The sequence below is a fragment of the Meriones unguiculatus genome, chromosome 15 (assembly GCF_030254825.1).
Source record: "Meriones unguiculatus strain TT.TT164.6M chromosome 15, Bangor_MerUng_6.1, whole genome shotgun sequence".
Lineage (NCBI taxonomy): Eukaryota > Metazoa > Chordata > Mammalia > Rodentia > Muridae > Meriones > Meriones unguiculatus.
The window spans coordinates 54,637,675-54,657,829 of NC_083362.1; positions in this window are offsets into that span (position 1 = coordinate 54,637,675).

The window sequence follows — 20,155 nt, forward strand, 5'->3', positions numbered from 1 at the left end:
CAAGTGTTAATACTTGATTAGCTTTCAGCATCACTTTTGGAGAGCATATTTATTTTTCTAACCAGAGGACTATAGTGCATTTCTGTAGTTTTAAACCTTCTAGTATAAGTTATACAAATTAGTAAAACTGTGTCAAAATTATCCACATAAAATGTGATGTGGAGGAGGACATAGACCATCACGGCCTAGCATATGTTAGACCACCCATCTGGGTTTCTCAAACTGAGGACCACAGCACATTTCTTGAAAGATGAGTGAGATATTATATATTATATAAGTAGGAAGTATTATACCGTAAGTTTGGCAATTCCTAGAAGTTTGATATTCCAACAAATCCTAACCAAGAGGGACAAATATGTGGCATTTCTTAAATGCACCAGTGAAACACTTTCCCTGTACCAATGGTTAATTAGGATTAATTTTGAGAAGACACTTTGAAACGTGATTCCCTAGTTGAGAACCACCCTCCTTCTTTCACTCTGGCTCCCCATTCCTGTGCTTCCTTAGATGGCACTGTCTACCTTTTCCTGGGGCCAGCATCACTCTGTCTCATATCTCACATGTTGGCAGCCTTCTCTTCTGCCTGTAGAGATTGTTATACACTCGTACAGTGTTGTTAAATGTATTGAATACTTTCAAGTGTAAGAAGCTTTTTATAGATGTAACATTTTTAACATTTGAAATATTTTGTTTTCCTTTAACCCTCAGTTTTTATTAGTTCTTTGAGAATTTCCTACAATGTGTTTTGATCATATGTATGCACCCTCACCACTCCTCCCGGATCCACCACCCTTCCTAATTCACCCAACTATGTCCTCTTTAAAACAAACAAACAAACAAACAACAACAACAACAAAACAACCAAAAATACCTCCAAAACAAAATGACAGCAAAAACCTATCAAGTCCTATTCATGTAGTTCATATGCTCTTGGATGTGTGGCCTTCACTGGAGGTTGATCAATCCACCAGGAACTGTAGTTTACAATCAAACTGGCTCTCCCAGCAGCTATCAGTTGCCAGTAGCTTCTTAGATAGGGTGGGACTTCATGCCCACATCCATTCTCCATTAGAGATTTTGTCTAGCTTCAGCATGCACAGGTTTTGTCTTGTCTTAACTGCTGGGAATTCATATATTTATTTGCCCTGCAGTGTCCTGAAAACAGCATTTCCTTGTGGTTATCCATTGCTTCTGACTCTTACCATCTTTCCATATTTTCTTTTACAGTGATTCCTGATCCTTGAGAAGACATGTGATGGAAATGTTTTGTTTATGGCTGAAAAAGTCTAAGAACATAAGGAATAAGACAAAGCTGTCTACTTTTCTAGTTCCTGTTCAATATAATACAATATATTATCTTGGTGCAATAAGATTAAGAGAAAAAAATGAGATACAAATATGAAGTGAAGAAGTCAAGGTATCCCTATTGGCAGATGCTATGATTCTTCAAATCCCAAAGACTCCATCTGAAATTTCCTACAGCTGTTAGGCACATTCAGAAAAGCATCAGGATAAAAAAGTAACACACAAAAGTCAGCAGCCTTCTTTTACACAAATGACAAATGTATGGTCAAAGAAATCAGGTAGATGATTCCCCTCACAATAGTCTCCATAAAACAAAACGAAAATACCTTAACTCTGATGAAGGGGAAGGTTATATAAAGAATGCAAAGACCATGCTTGTGTTAAGTATTTAGAATCTAGAAATATAGGAGATATTGTTGGTTTCAAAATAGAAAGTCATTGTTGGAATTCACCTGTATCCATTTTAAGTTACATAGTGTAAGAGAGTTTTCCATTACTTATAAAATTAAAACAAAACATGAGTGCACCTGACTTAAAAAGAACAATAACCCAATGCTAATTTATATTCACCAAATTCTTGGATGAAGTTGTGACTAACCAGTGTTTTGTATAAAACATTTGTACACATTTCACCTACTTTATAGGGGTATATATCTTTTGTCTGCTTTCGACACTTATATTTATAAGTTCAGGGACTTATCATAAGTATTACCATTCAACATTTTTATATAACGTGTACATCACTGGTTATAGATTTTTATGACAGAATGAGACTGACTGTACAGTGAAATAATTTGATATTGAGATGGAAATCTTGAGGTGTCTGTTAGAAGCACCACCTTCTGATTTGGTGCCAAAGTATAGTGGACAGCCACTCCTGTGCATTGTTCAACAGCGTAAGTGAGATCACACCAATTACCAAGATTGTAACTACCTTTCCTTCATATTTCCCAGGCTCTTCGTTTATTCAGGGTTTCATTCAAAGGTACATACCAAGCCTAACAATGTTTCTATCATCTATTAATTCTTTAAGCAGTGTTTTTTTCTGCCGTTCCAATATTTTGTGCAAGAATAAGCATGCTATTTTATGATTAGTAGAACACGCTTCTCTATTGTTAGACATCTTTATTTATTTTTCACTTTGGACAAGCCAGCCTTCCTTTTTCTATTGAATATTGTGCAAGAAGTAAATGAAAATACACTTATCTGTGTTTTGGAAGAGTTTAACAGTGAGTCCCTGAACTGGGAGATGCCTTTTGTACACTTCAGAAAAATATTGTTTTTTTTTTTCTCATTTTGACATTACTATGAATGGTCAACTATGAAGGGATAGAAATAGCATTAAAAATGTAAAATTTTATACATCTTTATGTTATTCCCAACAGAACTGTATATGTTTTGTGTGTCCTGAAAGATAAGTAGTAAGACAGTCAAGATGTCCAAGTGATGAATAGGCAATTCCATAGGTTATCACTTGTCTGAAATGATATCCCATGTTTTTTTATGGCCTTATGTGTTAGGTGAATATCCAGAAATTTGCAAGAAATATGTTTTCTCTGAATTTCTTTTGTATTAAGGGTATGCCTTATTCTTTTCTTTTCAACTTAGAATGGTGACAAGAAATACAACCAGGACTTCCCAAGGGAGGGAAAAGGAATTTAGATGTTAAGCACCTAGAGACCGATTTTACATTAGTAAGGCATGGTTTTACTCACCATATTCATTCCTTCAGGAATGTTATTGATCTATGTTATGGTATGAGTCTGAAATGCTCCCTGGCGACTCATATATTAAAGGCCTTCTTGCCAGCCTATAGGTTTGTGGAAAGGAATGAGCTCACGAAGGCTCATGATATTTGAGTAACTATAAGAAGAAAATGAGAATCTTAAGAAGCCCGAACTAATGACATAGCAGCTAACTATGAGCAGAACCCTCTGAAGCCATGAGCCAAAGCAAAGACATCTTCTCAAAGTTCTTCTGTCATATGATTTTATAGCAATTAAAACAAAGAGAATACAGTGACCCTCTTCCTGGCTGCAATTTTCTGATCTCAAATTTTCTGTCCTTTGACAGGTAAGACCTAATTAAACTAGGAGCTTTTATTGTGAAGAGAGTTCCCACCACAGAGATCCAACAGCAGCAGTTAAAACCTGGAGGCTTGATCGCACTTTATGATGTGCTCAAGCCTCTAATGGGCACAGTTGTGCCTGAATGAGATGGAGCATTATCTTCACTGTGTTTCGGATCACCTTTTCCATCCATAATTTACAATGAAAGTGATTTGTTTCAGATCTGCTTTGTGGAATTATATATATATATATATATATATATATATATAATACTGACCTGGGGAGTCAGTAGTCAGGTATCTATTATCAAGGTGTCTTTGAGAAAAAGCAATGTTCTCTTTGTAAAACAGGCAGTTAAAATTATTGACATTCTTGTAGTGATAATCATATAGTGTTTCATATTCTGAAGGTTAATGTCAGAAAACCACAAATAGACAAATTTTACATTTTTTGTTACTATTATGCCTTTATTTTTATGTAATTATTCAGGGCAAAGAAATACACACACACACACACACACACACACACACACACACACACTTCTGTTGGTTGGTGGTAGAAACCACCACCACAGAAATGCACTAAATATTTAAATATTAGGTTCATTTTGTAAACTCTGTGCTGTAATCCCATACCAGGCTTCCTTGGCTAACTACAGCAGGTTTATCTTTTTTAATCCCCAAATAGAAATGTAAGTTTTTACAGCAGTAGTACCAAGATACCACAGAATGACGATTTATTTATTTGTGGTATGTGGACATGTGTGTGTGAGAGAGAGAGAGAGGGACAGAGACAGAGACAGAGACAGACAGAGACAAAAAGACAGAGAGGTGGGCTCACGCCTATCATAGAGTACAGGTGGAGGTCAGAAGGCAACATAAAGCCTCTGTTTTCTCTTACCAGCTGGAACCAGGGAACGCAATTCAGGTCATTAGGCTTGGCAGCAAGAACTCTTACCTCCTGAAGTATCTTACAAGCCCCCAGTGCTCTTATACTGCTATCTTATTCATAGTGATGCAAAATGACTAAGGCTTGCATCTTCCTTAATAGGTTTCAGGAAACAGAGGATCTTATTAGGAAGTACTTCTTCCCCTGAGTACCCAGGGAAATCTATTCGCCTGACCCTGGACAGTGACTTTGGTTTCCACTGCTATATTTAATAGGCTCTTCCAGCAGAGCTTGGTGTTCTTATAATCTATAAGCCATTAGCTAAAGCTACAGAGAATCTATAAGAATCAAGCCCAGCATATGTGGGATTACAGTTTTAGTGCTGAAGGCTCAATAATGAATATGATCCCTCAATGTGACAAAAACCCGAAGGCCTCTTATGTCTTTGACCTTCTGACTGGATTATTTTGAAGAGTTTACTCTCTTCCTGGAAGCCCTCAAGCTATAACCATGGCAATAATAAAGCATTTTTAAGACATGACCTTGTTGGCTTGTTTGAAATGATTTAGCTTAGTTTTCTGTCTGTTTGCTTTGTACTTCAATTTAATTTTTGTTTCATTCTCGTTGAGGGAGTTGGTTAATCTATTGTCCATTTCCCATTTGGGGGAACAATGGATATCTAATATGATGTTTGGCCTGACATTACTATGTCTTACTCAGTGGGTGAAAAGGTTGTCTGTGTAAAGGAAGCCCAGAGAATCTTGGGTGTGAGGTCATTTGCAGAGTGCACGATGCACAGTGCTTAAAGCATATATCCTGTAGTACATCATTCTTAATCGGCTTCTTTTCTAGCCTACCTTAAAGTCTATGGAGGGGAATGTTTCCTGTTTCAGGTGTCAGAAAAGTCTTCAGCTTCATTCCTGACTTTGAGGTGTCACTTATTCCCAATGCAAGTGAAATATAGTGAATGCATATGCGTCTAAAGAGGCAGAAGTTTTGTCTCACTGTCTTCAATATTCTCTGTGTGATCTCGATTCTGAGATGGTGGGGAATAGTGATATTCTCACAACTGAGAAAGGCAGTGGCACTGCATACAATTCTGTCTTGTTTCCTTTCTTTCCAAGTCATCATACAGACTGGCAGGTTCGTGCCTGTAGTTCTGAGTGGAGAGCTATTGGAAAGATGACATCCGTCTTAGGATTCCTTTTTGTCGCTCTCTCTTTTCTTCATTTTCTTATTTATTTTGCTGTATTTATTTAATACAGAGAGCAGCTTCTCTTCCCTCCTCTCCTCCTAGTCCCTTCCCTACACTTCTTCTATCCCCAGATCTACTCTTCTCCTTTCCCTTCAGAAGAGAGCAGGCCTCCCAGAGGTCAACTCACCATGGCATATCAAGTATAATATAACTAGGCATATCCCCTTATATATCCTATGTACCCTTATATAACGGGTGGATGAGGCAACCCAATAGGAGGAAACGGGTCATAAAAGCTGGCAAAAGGGTCAGAGACAGCCCCTGTTCCTACAATTAGAGGTTCCCAATAACACCAAGCTACACAAATGTAACATATTTTCAGGGGATCTAGGTCAGACCCACACAGACTCCCTGCTGCTGCTTTGGTCTGTGAGCCACTATGAGCCTTGTGTAGTTGATTTTGTGGATCCTTGACTCCTCTGGCTCCAATAATCCTCTTCCTCCTCTTTGAAAGGATTTCCTGAGCTCCATCTAGTGTTTGGCTGTGGGTCTCTGTATCTGCTCTCATAAGTTGTGGGATGAAGCCTCTCTGAAGACAATTGTGCTATGCTCTACAGTGTTCTCTCTTCTTTTGTGTTCTCTCTGCAAGCTAGAGACTTTGTGTTGGCATAGCAGAGGGACAGAATAAAGCAGTGTGGATTCCAGCACCACTGCCTGGAAAATAGTTGCCATCCCATAGTGGCTTATTCGTGTAATGTTCCCTAAGCCTATGATCTATGCATGTGGGAGGAGTCAGCCTCTACAACATTAAGCTTCAGTGGAGGCACTTTGTTCACAGAGTATGTCCTGTTGTGAAGACTATGAGAACTCCCTCTATGAAGACTCTTTTCAAGTGTTCTTTCATTTTCTTTCTGGGATCTATGACACAGAAAAGGGCCTTGTGTTCATTTGTCTTGGCTTATGTGCTTTTATAAATGTGAAGCGATGAGCATGGAGGTCTTTCTGTGCACAGTTCCTGGCATGCTCTTTTATACCTTCACTTTTCCTCTCGAAGTGAAATTGCTCGGGCCACACACATGGGAGCTGGATCTACAAATGACCCTGAAATGCCATCTAGCCTAATTCATTTTGTTCAGGCGATGTAGCAACTAAGTCACTTTAATTAGGAATGATTCTTTCCCGTGCATGAATACGTACTGTAGTATTCAGAAATGGAAGTGCAGATGAACAAAAAAAATCTCTTTCAATAGATATTAGGAAAGGAAATTTCATCTTAAGGAAAGCACCTAAAATTATTATGAGGATTGTTTTTTAAATCTGAATGTTTGTTCAGAGTGGATGATGACACATTTACCACAGTTCCAGAGTTTGTGCTAACTGGGATGGTGAGGGAATAAAAAAATGACGAACACATGGACACACAGAAATGCTGGGATTGGGTGGACTGTGCTCTCTGATGAAAGAGCTTCGGTAACCCAGAAGGTCAGCATGTTTACTATGTATAATTGAACAGTGAGTGGGAGCCATCGCATATAGCTGGTTTGGAAATGGAACGACTGAACCCAGAGGCAGGTTTAGCTAATCTTGGTAGGGAAGCAGTCTTCAGATTGTAAAGATGGGTCCGAGGCAGAAAGCTAGAGCAGACGTTTTCCGCACACACTATCAGCAGTTATAGTTGGTCCATGGGCAGTTTTGCTTCCCCTCTGAGCCTCACCTGGGTTGGAAGGCTTTGCCAATTTCCTATGATTCTGAGACACTGAGTCTTTGACATGGTCACACGTTACAGTAGCCATTCACTCAGAAATTTAGTCAGTCCGCCTGGGGTGACGCTGAGACAGCTACAAAAGTATGCTATTTCATCAGATTACTTCTCCACAAGTTTCATTGCTCACAAGACAGATATCTGCCTATCAATGGGTGATGCCACAATCAACATCCTCAATTGTCTCCCCAGCATATGTTGGGAGAAATTAAAGTGGATATAAGTAAAAAGCAATATCGGGCCAAGGGTCCTAGGCTTCTAAATTGGTCATGTTGTTCTTGTATCTTTGGTGTGTATTCTGCTGTTTTTGCTTAAACAGTTCTGCTTTTTAAAACTCATTTTTTATTGATACGGTTACCAACCTCTCAATGACTATTTATGCCATTGTGACTTGCTGCCTACATAGGGAGTCATGCTTGAGAGGTGTTTGAATCCGCTCAGAAGCAGGATCTAAAAATATTAAGTAGTTGCTACTTTACAGGAGAGTACACAGATCCTCCTCTTTGTTCACATATGGGATGAGATGCTGGTGCTCTCGAGAAAAAGAAAAGGGGAGAAAAGGTTATAATTATTTATTCTGTGCCCCCCAAATTAGATTTATATAAGAACATAGGTTATGGAGACAGTCTTTTTATTAGTAAAATAAAGCTAAAAGTACGTGTTTGGGTGAAATATTTAATTAAATCATAGATATATGACTACAGGGACTAGACAAAAGTAATATGCTTTTTAAGTTCTCACATCAAAGAGAATGTGCTAGAAGAAATAGTTCTCTAATGCAGTTGTGATTTTTTTTTGTTAGAAAGTATTGAGAGTATTTCTGATACTCTGTAAAACCATGCATACACACACGTTTTCTTTTCCACTTTATCAAGATGACTAAAGCAGGTAAGGGTCCTTGCCACTGAGCCTGCCAGTTCTAAGTTTGATTCTTAGACTCCACATGGTTGAAGGGGAGAACCTGCTCCCCCAAGTTGTGCTTTCTCTTTCCCATATGTGCTCTGGAATGTGCATATCCACCCATCCCCAACACACAATCAATCAATCAATCAATCAATCAAGTAAAATACCGTAAATATCTTTTCTGTGGGCCACCAAAGAATGATTTTGAAAATCCTCTAATTTGCAAGCACATGCGTACTCATATCCTTACTACTTTGAACCCCCTCTGCTGTTGGCTCTGAATACTTTTCTGCTCATATCTGTACATCTACATCCTTATCTCAGAAAAAAAAAAGAAAGAAAGAAAAAAGAAAAGAAACCCCAGAAACTTCAGATTGGAATGATCTTATCTGCAAAAGAATTGCCCTGTGCCTCTGCAGCAGCATTGGGTATTTGCTTGCCTAAGCAGATAAGCAGAAAAGCCATCTAGGTCAGCATCCTATGGACCCGGAAGAGATCAATAGATCAAGGCAAGTGGGACTTGTCATTCTTCATGATTTAGATGTGTGTGGTTACCCCAAACGTACTACCTCTTTCTCTGTTTCTTCACTAGACAGCTCTGTGTGTGTCTGTCCGTCTCTGCTTCTCTGTCTGTCTCTCTCTCTCTACCTGTCTCTGTCCTGGAGCTTGCATTGTAGAGTTGGCTGGCTGTAAACCTACAGAGATCCATCTACCTCTACCTCCTGAGTGCTGTGATTAAAGGTTTCAGCCACTGCACCTGGCAAAGCTTCTCTTTATTATTATTATTATTTATTACAATTTATTCACTTTGTATCCTGGCTGTGGCCCCTTCCCTCCTCTCCTCCCAATAAACCATCCCTCCCTTCTCTTCCCCTATGCCTCTCCCCTAGTTCACTAATAAAGGAGGTCCTTCTCCCCTTCTACCTCACCCTAGCCTATCAGGTCTCATCAGGACTGGCTGCCCTGTCTTCCTCTGTGGCCTGGCAGGCTGCACTCCCCAGGGGGAGGTGATCAAAGAGCCAGCCATTGAGTTCATGTCAGAGACAGCCCCTGCTCCCCTTACTAGGGAACCCACTTGGAGACTGAGTCTATGGGCTACATCTGAGCAGGGGTTTTAGGTCCTCTCCCATGCATGGTCTTTGGTTGGGGTATCAGTCTCTGCAGGGCCTGATTTAAATTAACACAGTATCCATTTTCTTTATCAAATTTACATACGGCAATGAAAAACAATGACAAGGGTCAAATATAAAATAAATTAGACTTATAGTGAATGATTTTTAAAAATAATAATATTGTTATCAGAGTTTACTATGTTTGGTAAACTTTATTCATAGGATCCACAAAGTAAATCACTTATCCAAGCAAAAAAGAATACGGAAGATGCTAACTTTGCTTTCAGATACATCATTATAACTCCAAACAAGGAGGAAGAATTGATAACTTAACAGGTGGTTGGGTTGGAGTTGGAGAGATTACTCAATGCTTAAAAGCAATTGATGCTCTAACAGACGACCCATGTTTGGTTCCTAGCACCCACATACATGGCAGCTTAAATTAAGTAAATATAAAGAGGGATTCTGGCATACGTATAATCTGAGTTTTTCTCTGTTATGCCAAACTGCCTTCTTGAGGTTGTCAATTTGTAGTTTTCCTGGATGAATATGTGAAAAGTCTTGTTCCTGATCCTTTGGCAACATTGTCAAATATTATCAAATATCTATTTATTGGTTGGTCTGTTTCTATTCTATTCAAGTGTTTGGCTGTCAGCTCTGTATAGGTTAGACAGTGTCTTCACTAGTAGCAATTTAGAGTGAAATAATACCTCTAAATAAATTATGTATTTTATACTAGTTAAAGTTTATTCATTAATATATATTTCTAGATAGCTTAGAGTTTGGATTTTTATAAATGGCATCTTCAACCTCATTTTATTTATTTAACTTTTTAACATATTATTGAAGATATCTATTTCAACTGTAAATAAAAGCACTGCAGTGATGGCTTGGTTAGGTACAAACTCACTGTTGACTTGATGTAGAAGAAAGACTTTGCAGATGAATAAAAATTGTTATATCAACAAGTTATTTTTAAATAAAGGTAGTCTCTTGACAACCAGTTTCTAGTGAACTGTAACTCTTGATAAAATTTCAGCATACAGACATTCTTGTATGGGGTTCAGTTGAGATTTTTGTACTAGAGAATGTACTTAATATAACTGTTTAAAAACCTTGCTTGTCTGTATTACAGAGCAATAGTAATAAAAAACTGCATGGTATTGGCATAGAAACAGAATGGCAGATCAATGGAATCAAATAGAAGACCCAGAAATAAACCCACACACCTACATATACTTGATTTTTGACAAAGAAGCCAAAACCATACAATGGAAAAAAGACAGCATCTTCAACAAATGGTGCTGTTTTAAGTGAATGTCTACGTTTACAAAAATACAAATAGATCCATATTTATCACCCTGCACGAAACTAAAGTCCAAGTGGATCAAAGATCTCAACATAAAACCAGACACACTAAATCAGTTGGAAGAAAAAGTGGGAAAGAGCCTTGAATTCATTGGCACAGGAAATAACTTCTGGAACAGAACACCAACAGCACAGGCTCTAAGATCAACAATCAGTAAATGAGACCTCATGAAACAGAAAAACTTCTGTAAAGTAAAGAACACTGTTATCAGAACAAAATGACAGCCTACAGACTGGGAAAGGATCTTCACCAACCCTATATCAGACAGAGAGCTAATATTCAGACTATATAAAGAACTCAAAAAGTAAGCAACAAATCAGGAAATCCAATTAAAAGATGGGGTATAGAGCTAAACAGAGAATTCTCTGTAGAGGTATATAGAATGGCAGAGAAACACTTAAAGAAATGCTTAGCGTCCTTAGTCATCGGGGAAATGCAAATCAAAGTGACCCTGAGATTTCACTTTTCACCCATCAGAATGGCTAAGATCAAAAACTCAAGTGACAGTACATGCTGGAGAGGTTGTGGAGAAAGGGGAACCCTCCTCCATTGCTGGTGGGAATGTAAACTTGTACAACTACTTTGGAAATCAATCTGGCACTTTCTCAGACAATTAGGAATAGCGCTGCCTCAAGATCCAGCTATACCACTCCTAGGCATTTATCCAAAAGATGCTTGAGTACAAAACAAGGACATTTGCTGAACCATGTTCATAGCAGATTTATTCATAATAGTCAGAATCTGGAAACAACCAGGTGTCCATCAACTGAGGAATGGGTACAGAAATTGTGGAACATTTATACAATGGAATACTACTCAGCAATTATAAACAAGGAAATCATGAAATTTGCAGGCAAATGGTGGGATCTAGAAAAAATCATCCTGAGTGAGGTATCCCAGAAGCAGAAAGACACACACAGTATATACTCATTTATAGGTGGATATTAGACAAATAATATAAGATAAACATACTAAAGTCTGTACACCTAAAGAAGCTAAGCAAGAAGGAGAACCCTGGGTAATATGATCGATCCACACTCAGAAAGGCAAACAGGATGGACAGTGGAAGATGGAGCACACAGGAAACAGGACAGGAGCCAACCACAGAAGGCCTCTGAAAGACTCTACTCAGCAGTGTATCAAAGCAGATGCTGAGGCTCATAACCAAACTTTGGGCAGAGTGCAGGGAATCTTATGAAAGAAGGGGGAGATAGAAAGGCCTGAAGAGGACAGTAACTCCACAAGGAGAGCAACAGAACCAAAAAAATCTGAGCCCAGGGGTCTTTTCTGAGATTGATACTCCAACCAAGGACCATGCATGGAGATAATCTAAAACTGCTGCACAGATGTAGCCCATGGCAGCTCAGGGTCCAAGTGAGTTCATAGTAAGGGGAACAGGGACTGTCTCTGACATGAACTGATTGGCCTGCTCTTTGATCACCTCCCCCTGAGTGGGGAATAGCCTTAGCAGGCCACAGAGGAAGGCATTGCAGCCAATCCTGATGAGACCTGATAGTCTAGGGTCAAATGGAAGGGGAGGAGGACCTCACCTATCAGTGGACTTAGAGAGGGTCATGGAAGGAGATGAGGAAGGGAGGGAGGGTGGGATTAGGAGGGAATGAGGAAGGAGGCTACAGCTGGGATACAATGTGAATAAACTGTAATTAATATAAAAAATAAAAATTAAATTAAAAACTCCTACTTGTGTTTCACAGTTTAATGTTTAATTATATCAAAGAAGAATGATGGATAATTTTTATCTAGGGAAAAGAATAAAAAGAAACTCTCCATTCTTATTTACCCAGTTTGAAAGCAGCCTGATAGCAATCAATCTCTCTCGTCATAGACTCAAGAAGGCTTGAGAGTTTTTGCTGTTCAGAGGTGGCATATGTTACTAATAGGTGTTTGCAAGAACTCCATTTTCTAAGCTGCCAAACCATGTCTAACACACAATTTTTCTTTCAAGGAGGGTTTCATTGAGCAATGGAAGTAGATGACTGACTGAACTTTAATTTGAACAGTGTTTCAACAAATGTCTGGAATTTCAATGGAATATTAAAAGGTGGAGTAAGTGTGCTCATGAATACAGGGACTTAGGGAAAGACAGGGGTGGTGCAGGAGGGTACTAGGGAGAGAGTAAAACTTGTGTCTATGAGGGGGTTTGCTTATATTTATATATTTTTATAGACTAATTTTTATATAACATAATTCATATGTATATGAAACCTTTGAGCTTCACTAATAACATCCCACTTCTCCGTCTACACTACATGATGTTACTAGTAGGCGTTTTCAAGAACTCCATTTTCCAAGCTGCCAAATTCTGTCTGTTTCATAATTTATAGTGATGACTTTCTTTGCCATGTTTTTATTTTTGATATTATAATTCAGTTACAACATTTCCCTTCTCTTTTCCCTCTCTAAACCTTTGCATGTAAACCTCCCCATTCATTTTAAAATTTGTAGCCTTTTTTTCTCTAAGTGTTATTAGATGCATATATTATACATTTCTAAATATAACCTGCTCAGTCTATATAATTTTACTTGTGTGTTCGTGTGTGTGTGTATGTGTTTTCAGGGTTGACCACTTGGCACTAGACTTTAGTTTATAATTTATTCATTGGTTGTAATGAACATCTTATTGGATGAAATATAAATGTATACAAGGCATAATGCACTTAAACTATGTTTTTAAATATGCATAATAGCTCCATAGATTATATAAATATGAGCAGCCATTTACATCTATCAGGCTAAGATATCACTGTGAATTTTCAGGGTAGGGATCTTAAAGATAACAGATTTTTTTGGTCAGGGGAAATATATGGGTGAGTACATGCACTGAGGTTAAGATGATTCTAAGTCAGGGTACCTGAAATTTTTCATATTTAGGGGTTATGCAAAATGAAACTGAGACTCAAATTTGAAATTATTTTTGTCATCATCGCTAGTACAACTTTTCTTCAAGAGAAAAATGAGAAATTAGAAAAAATGTCTTCCAAAGAATATGCATAGAAGAGCAGCGGCTGGCTTCACCGTGAGATAGTTGTTTGAGGTCTGTTTTGCTTATATGAAAAAGATATGCTATATTGCAAAAAGTCTAAACAAATCTAAGACAACTTCTGATGAGAGGCCAGGAGAATTCTCAGAGTTCTGTATTACACAGGCATACTTATGAATGCTAACTGTTCTTTAACTATTCTACTTGATTACCACAAAGGAAAAACAAAAAGGGTTACAAGAAATTCACAGCTTCACACTGTCTAGATGACTTCCCAAAATGAGAGGAGAAGACACAAGAGAAAATTATATCCTATAACTTAATTATTTTTGCAATAAAGATAACCAACTGTATTGTAGATGTTTTTGAATGAATAAAAATGGGCTTTGGTAAGATTCTGACACAGACTAGCTGCACATTATGGCTCGATCTTTTGACCAAGCATTTGTCCTCTTTATATTAATAGACCATAGTTCTCTGCGAACAACTGGTGCATAAAATATCAGTAGAGAAACCACATCTCCGATGTTGGGCTGAATGTAATAGATGTAGGTGCTCCATTTCAAGCTATTTTTTAACCTTCCTTGCTCCGTGAATAATTTAGAAATGGTGTTAAATGATGAAAAGGGTATTCGCTGATGATACTGGAGTGGCTCAGTAAGCCATGCATAAACACACCACTTACCTAATATTGCAACACCAGCCATCCCTTAAGACTGAAATCTTTCAATCTAATTTCGGGCTAAAAGCATTCCTGAGATTGAAATCTGGAATAATGGGAAGCTTTGGGATGCAGATGAAAACCCAAGGGTTCTGATCTCCATCTGAGTTCTCTCTATGCTACGGACTATTTACTTGGCTGACTCTAGAACATAGATTTTTACATCATCAGTAGAGAAAATTTTCTTGCTGTCAGTTGGGTATTAGAAATTGCATTGATAATGAGTCAGAGCCAAGTTTGCAGATCATTTTTTCTGTAATAACCATTTCATCCTCTAGGGGGAGTTAGATGGTGGCTTTAATATTGAAGAGCCCTATATGGTCACGGAGTGTCCTTCTAATTCCATCATTTCCTCTTCAGACCAAGTTTGAGTACACGCTGTTACAGTATTAAAAATGTTCTTTCTTTCAGAGCATGAAGTACTGAGTCCAGAATGAGGAATTCCATTTCTGTCTTCCTGACAGAATGTTTACTGATGTGGAAACCTGAGCCTTCTACACTGCAGCATTGTGGGAGGAAATGTGAACGCTGTTGCAATCAAGGGCATTTTCCTGTCAGTGCCCCACATGGTGTGATGAATGGATTTCTAATCACCAGCATTGTTCCAGTTGGATACAACTCCATGAGTCTAGAAAACTCTATAAAGTTGAGTTTTACTGTGTTCTGCTTAGCAGCAAACGTTCAGTGGAAGAGGTCAAGGAATTATGCAGTCATAATACGGCTGTTTCCAAGTGTGTGGGTACAATTCTTTGCGTATTCTTCTATAAACTCTTCCATATCTTGATTTTTTTTTTAGTTGCTTTGACAAATAGAACCTACACTGGAATTCTGTCGGACACATTTGCTATTGTTAGGGTTTTCATGAGGCTTGTGACTTTAATTTTGAGTAATGAGCCTACCAGCTTATTCACAGTGCTAAGAAAACTGGACAACTTTTCAGACTGCCCTATTATGCCTGCCTTTCTTTCTGCCTTCCTCCATCATTCCCTCCCTCCCTTCCTCCTGTCTCATTCAGGCAGGAAAACAGGATAGACACTGGAAGCGGTAGAAGAGAGGAAACAGGGCTGGAGTCTGAAGAAGCAGGATATAAAAGGACTCAGAGGGGACAGGAGAACTTCCCCTATCAGTGGACTGCAGAAGAGGGATGGGGGAGGGAAAGGAAGAGAGGGTGGGACTGGGAGGAGTTGAGGGAGGGGGCTACAAGTGGAATACAAAGTGAATAAATTGTAAATAATAATAATGATGATAATGATAATAATAATAATAAACAATGAATTAAAAAAGACAGCGGGAAAAAAGAGTAGGATGTCAACCCATGAAACTGTTTTTAAACGTGAGTATTTCTGTGTGGAGAATGTGTAGAATCAAGGGAAATCAAGCTGATACTGGCCAACATTTGGGAGCTATTTCGGTAGTCATCACTGGAGAGCAGATGTGCAGACTCCAAGTTCCTGCTTCCATTTCTGACAGAAACAAGTTTCAAAATCCCACCTCTTCGAACTTCTCTTTGAGAGAATAGCGTAAGAAGTGAAGGAGCAGCAGAAACAGGACAGAAAAGTCCAGGTGTATCTGTGTCTAAAATATCTGCATAGGTTTTAGTTGAGAACTTTTCCTGAGCTGTCTCTCACTCTTCCTTAAGACAACCTATTTGTGTAAGGTCAGAGAAGGTCATGCCAGGAGACCACTGTGGCCATGGGATGTGGAGTTTACAGGGCAAAGCCACATGAAAGATGGAGTCATCTAAATGTTGATCCTTTTGAAGATCTGGGAAGTATGCCTTCTGGTATTTTGCAAGAACCAGCTATGTCTGAATTGTTACTCTATGAGAGATCCATTGAGTTTTCAGAATGCCTCTATATCATTCAATTTATTGTCACTTTGGGTTACCAAAGTTCTCACAAGTGAGTAAAGCCACATTCATCCATTGTCAAAATATTCCCCTTCATAACAATTTTGAAAATGACTTTTTTTTCTGAATGAAGAGCCATTTTAAAACTAAATTACAGCATCATTTTTATTCTGAAACCACATTTGTTGAGTACCAGCTTATACAACCAAGCCTTCCTTTGGTTAGCTAAAATGCAACAGTCACAAATTTTCAGGTGATGTCATCTAATTTTAAACATGTCTCTATTTATTGCACACACCTGCAATTCCTCTTGCACGTTAAGACTTATCGTGAGTTTGGAAGTGACCTAAATGTGTTCTAGTATAAAGGAGATATTTACCAGGAAGACAATATGGTTCACAGCTGATAATATAACGATGTTCCAACCTTTGAAGATTATGTTTGTATAAGTTCTTCAGGAGTGTAGATCCATGTATTGCTATGCATGTGAATGTAAAAGAGTCCAGAAGGGTATGTTGGCTCCCCAGAGCTGGAGTTACAGTTGTCAACTTCCCTGTGTGAGTGTTGAAAACCAAACTAGGCTCCATAGAAAGAACAATAAATTACTGAGCCATCTCTACAGTCCTGACTGCACAGGTTTAATACCTAGTCATCGATAGATAGGTTCAACATTAATTCTCATTGTATTATTTTTGCAGAGAATAATGTGTACTCACGGTTGTTCAATTTGATTATCAACATGTTACTTTGAAACTCTTGTGGTATGCTCATGTTTGACTTTTAATAGGGCCACTACTGTCAGTTTGAAATATTTATGGCATAAGGAAAATGTAAAAGCTATAGCCTGGCTTCATAGGTAGTACTCACATCTGATTTTAAAGGTGATATTGATTAGTTAACATCGCTAAAATGTAAAGCAGACAAGAACATTTTCTCTCTCTTGAAATACCCATAATGGGAAAAATGAACATCATTATACTTAAAAAGAAATTTAATATGAAAATTCTAAAATCTGTAATTTTCTAAACATTAAGGAAGAGATGTATCAGGTAAAGGTGATTCTTGCAGTTTGATGCTTTTTTAAAAGTAACTTAAAATTGGTGTCATTTTAATCTATGTTTTCAAAGGCTCAAAAATCGTGGACAAAATGGTGCGTGTGCTAAGAAGTGAAATACCGGCACACAGTTAATGAGAAAATTTTCCCAGCAGTCTAGTTAATCGGCACTGTGGACTCCCCGACCTAGTACCCAGAATTTAGTAGTCACTGCAGGGCTCATCCCATTGCACTGTAATTCTTTTCTTATTGTCTGTTGTCTATTCTACACTCTATTACAAGCTATCTACTTCTAGAAACTGTATTTTAGTCACCTTTGCATTTCAACATTTATCAAAATGCCTACTGAACAATGAGTTAAAGTTTACTGTAATGATTATTTTCTGTATGAATGAGCATTACATGGAGAACTAAAAAGAGAAATAATACCAGAGGGATTACATTTTAAAATACAGGCCACATAAACTTGACCCACCTTCTACTCCAGCCATGAATGGCAGCCAGTTTTTTACAGGTATGTCTCTATAGAACCTTCTATTCGGGAAAAAAATTACTATTGCAATGCCTGAGAGAGCATTCCTAACACCCACCTATATGTTTCTACTGAGTAAAAGCCATTAATTTCTTCTAGGACAGTCTTGGATCTGTGACATCTAGTTAACAAGTAGTCACGGTCACTTATCATCTCCTATGTGAACAATTCTAAAACACATCCTACACCACGTGAGAAAGGTCCAAGGTGGGTGCAGAGTGAGCCTCATTTGGCAAACGTCCAGTTCCACTGTTTATTTCAATTCTCTGACTTCCACAACTGTGGCCGAAATCATCCCATAAAATAAATGATTTCTAAAAACACTTCCTTTTGGCTTTTGTTTTGTTGTTGTTTGAGATATCTTTTCACATTCCAGGATCACCTCAAGTCAGTTTGTAGCCAAAGATGGCTTTGATCTTTTGTTCTTCCAATACTCCTGTCTCTACCTCTGGAATTCTGGAAATACACACATGTGTCATCACACCTGGGTTACTTTGAGATCAATTTTTAGAAGAGATTTAATGTGAAGATATCACCCAAGTGATTAGTAAGACCTGTGCAAGTCACTTATATTTTACTTTTATTATTATACCTAATAACTTATGAAGAATATAGACTAAGGACAAGAAAATCATATCGTTATGAACCTAGGTAGGAATATTGATTGAAGTTTATTAGAGTTTTGTATAAAACCCAGAGTTCTCTCAAGGCCACATCAGTACTATTTATGCTCTTTTCACATCATTATTCAGAGAAATAACACACAGCCTAAATATCACAGGAGGAGGAGAAGAAGATAGGGAACATTTTCAAATATTTTATAAAAAAGAATTATTAAAAATATAAGTGCTGAACTGATCATAGAGGCACATGCCTTTGATCCTAGCACTCAGGAGGCAGAGATAGGCAGATGGCTGTGAGTTTGAGGCCAGTCTGGTCTGCAAAGTGAGTCCAGAAAAGCCAAGGCTACACAGAGAAAACCTGTCTTGAAAAAAATACCATATGTGTGTGTGTGTGTGTGTGTGTGTGTGTGTGTGTGTGTGTGTGTGCAGGCCAGGTAAATCTTGATGCTATATCCTGTGAACGTAAACCATCCCTGCCTAAATAAAGAGCTGAGTTGTCATATAAGCTCCTCTTTAGTCTTTCTAATTTGCTTATATCTAGTATTTTTGCATATATATGTTTATGAAGGGCCACCGAACAGCTTTCTCTTTCTTTTCTTTTGTCATGCTTTAGAATTATTATGGTATTTATATAAAATAAATTACAATATTTTAACTAATTTATTAATAATTAATTACAATTTATTTACTTTGTATCCAGGCTGTAGACCCCTCCATCTCCTCCCAGTCTCACTCTCCTTCCCTCTTCTTCCCCTATGCCCCTTCCCTAGTCCACTGATAGGGGAGGACCTCCTCCCTTCCTACCTGACCCTAGCCTATGAAGTCTCATTAGGGCTGGCTGCATCATCTTCCTGGAAAGGCTGCACCCCTGAGAGGAAGCTGATCAAAAAGCCAACCACTGAGTTCATGTCAGAGACAGCCCCTGCCTCTTGTACTAGGGAACCCACTTGTAAACTGAACAGGGGTTCTAGGTCCTGTCTCATGCATGGTCCTTGGTTGAAGTATCAGTTTCTGCAGGCCCCCTGGGCCCAGGTTTTATGGCTCTGTTGGTCTCATTAAGCGGTTCCTGTCCTCTCCAGGTCTCTCTATCTTGCTCTTCTTCCATAAGGTTTCCTGCACTCTGCCAAAAATTTGGTTATGCATCTCAGTATCTCCTTCCATACCCTGATGAGTAGAGTCTTTCAGAGGCCCCTGTGAAAGGCTCCTGTCTTGTTTCTTGTCTTCTACTTCCAATGACTATCCTGTTTGCCCTTCTGAATGAGGTTTCAGCCTCTTCCCTAGGGTCCTCCTTGTTGTTCAGCTTCTTTAAGACTATAGATTTTTAGATTTTAGTATATTTATCCACTTATAATTGAGTATATACCATACGTGTCTTTCTGCTTCTGGGTTACCTCACTCAGGATGATCTTTCCTAGTTCCCACCATTTGCCTACAAATTTTATAGTAATGGGAAGAGGGACTGCCTCTGACATAATCTGATTGGCCTGCTCTTTGATTTTTGGGGAGGGGCATGTGTGAAAAAAAGGGTGGGTTCGGGAGGGGAGGAGGGAGGAGCTTATGGAGGGATACAAAGTGAATAAAGTGTAATTAATAACAACTTTCTCAACATCCTGCATCCCAGGAACATCCTCTGTCTCAGCAAAAAGAGAAGTTTAGCCTCCTTACTTGATGCCACATTTTTCTTCAGGCACTATCTAAAGATTATGTTTGTTTTTAAAGCAAAGTTGGTCAAATTTGTTTTTAATATATATTTTATATTTTTTCTTGTTTCT